General features: G+C 40.9%; 1 protein-coding gene across 1 annotated transcript in view; it reads left to right on the top strand.

The window, feature by feature from the left end:
* LOC109476461 (fibropellin-1-like) overlaps positions 1–2356 on the top strand; it is an 18719-nt gene that overhangs the window by 5549 nt on the left and 10814 nt on the right. The gene's annotated exons all lie outside the window — the stretch shown is intronic.

Below are 2356 nucleotides of genomic sequence, written 5' to 3'. Positions count from 1 at the left end.
GCCATGCCGATTTCATGCTCTTAGCTACTGTGCGATCTATGTCGACATACTGGGTGTGCCTGTAATCATGTCAGCATCAAAGCTTGGCAATAACAACAAAGCCACGTGTTGAATCACGTCAAATTTCGGCCCAGTTTTGCAGAACAGAAATGGCACAAAGGAGATTAAAAGTGCCTCATAATGAGACACTATTAGCAGGCAAAACAGACGTATTTCTTATATTATTTATAGTTACTTTTTTTGCAAGTAGAATATTACAACTTTGCACACCAGATGCTATGTTTAACATTTAATTTATCTCAGAGTCTGTTCTTGGTTGTGTCTAATTTGGAGTATCTTCTGTATTTTGTGAAGATTCCAAGCTGCAAAAATATAAAAATTACTAATCAAGGATACATTGTACATACCTTAGAAATGACATTTTTTCCCTTTGGGTATCCCTCAAATGGCTGCTTTTTAAGCTTAAATTTTTAAAAGCTCCGCACCGCGGAAGGGGGGATGTGCCCCATCCCCCCTCTCGGTCGCTTCGCTCCCTCGACGTGCGTCAGGTACCACTACGCTAAAATAAAATCCTAGCTAGAACCCTGGTAAATCATTGTTTTCCCTTGTGTTTCTCATTCTTTCCCTGCCATGTGGTAAAATGTGGTGAACCCATCGCTGTATTTGCTCCAAAGCAAATATTGGCTTTTCTAGTTGTTCATACATTTCTTTCTTTCTAACTTTCTCTTTCTTGATAATCAAATTGGCTTTGTTTATACATATATATTTATTTATATGTTTATTTGTTTACATTATGTATTCCTGAAAATAATTTTATCGGGTTGGTAGAAGATAGGGCATTGGGATTTTCTTCTCCACAACCAGGGATATTTTCTTACATTCCTTATGTTTCAACGTCTATCAGACAGCTTCTGACTGCACTAACTAGTTCTCGCCGCTACATACAGACGATGTAGGTAGCCCTTTTAATCTCCAAGCAGATCATACGGTGGCAAGGCAGTAGCCATTACCCAGTGGTGTGTCCATGCTAATAGACACTCCTCTGGCCAATGGATACTGCCTTACCACCATATGATCTGCTCGGAGATTATGGCGCCTTAACGGTGAGAACAAAATCTCTAACGTTTGTATCTACCCTCGTCCCATCACTGGCGTTGACTTCCTTAATCTACCGAATCCGTCGGTTGTCCTCTGTGTCTATCACTTTGACCCCCTCCCATTATACAGTTGTTGAGCCATGTGGTCCGTCACTGCCGATTTTTCATCTCCTTTTTACCCTCCATGAAAATGGGGGTACTGTTTTTACTCCGTTTCATGTTTGGTCTGATATCTGAAGATCGGTGAGAAGAAACTGTACGATATTTGGCAGATTGATGGATGGGGCCTTGGAGATTGTGTAGGTTGACTTTGAGCCCCTGGTGATTGACCTTGGTACTGCAGTTTAATTTTTTATTCTGTTGTTTTCGCGTTATGGACTGTTTGTGCGATATTAAGGTAGCATGTAGTTGTTATTACCATGGTTTAGTGGTTTAAATTTGGGTCCCCTAGCTGTTTGCGTTTGGTATTTACAAAATGTTTAATGTTGGACTTTTTGTGTTGAATGTTTGGAAAATCTGGGGGATGGTTTGGTATAATTTTTGGTATGTGGGTAGTTGTTGAGTCTCTTTGTGTTTTGGAGTGCATTAGCAGGTTGTCGCATATTTTTATTGCTTAATTTAAAAGGATTTTCACTTTTTCACCCCTACTTCATAATAGGATGGTCTGTTTGACCCAAAAGTTGGGACAGAGTGTTTTTGTTTATACCTCCAGCTGGCAGGTCAGACCCAGGCAGCCCTATCTATTTTTACCCCTAGACAGTTATAGAGTTTGCGAATATACTACTGGGGATGGTACCCAGGCTAAGGCAAATGACCTGCTGGCCATCAAAGTAAACAAACCATGGTAACAAGACACTAAACGCCTGCACATGACAGCTTGATAAATACAAAGTGCCACCACAAATCATTCTGCTGATAAAAACAAAGTTTGACTCATAATATCTCTATTGAAATACACCAAAAGATTACAAAATAACAAGCTATTTCATGGAGGGATGATGTCTACGACTTCTCCTTGTTGTGCCTGTCGTTTCTGAGATCTCAGCTGGTGTATAACGATCCGCGGTTATACCGGCTATACAGATACACAAAGAGAAAGAGACGAAAACTGCAGTGACGGACCACATAGCTAGAAACATCCGCCGGTGTCACAGCGATTTCGCCCCGCCTGCGTAGATCCCCTCCACCTACCTCTGCCCCTTAGTTAAAGTCTACTCTTTTACACCGTACCACAGGTATGGCAGGTAAATTTGATTAAC

The sequence above is a fragment of the Branchiostoma belcheri genome, unplaced genomic scaffold (assembly GCF_001625305.1).
Source record: "Branchiostoma belcheri isolate BF01 breed outbred unplaced genomic scaffold, Haploidv18h27 scaffold38, whole genome shotgun sequence".
In the NCBI taxonomy this organism is placed as follows: Eukaryota; Metazoa; Chordata; class Leptocardii; order Amphioxiformes; family Branchiostomatidae; genus Branchiostoma; species Branchiostoma belcheri.
The sequence above is the reverse complement of the archived record's forward strand: the minus strand, read 5'-3'. Positions and strand labels throughout refer to the sequence as shown.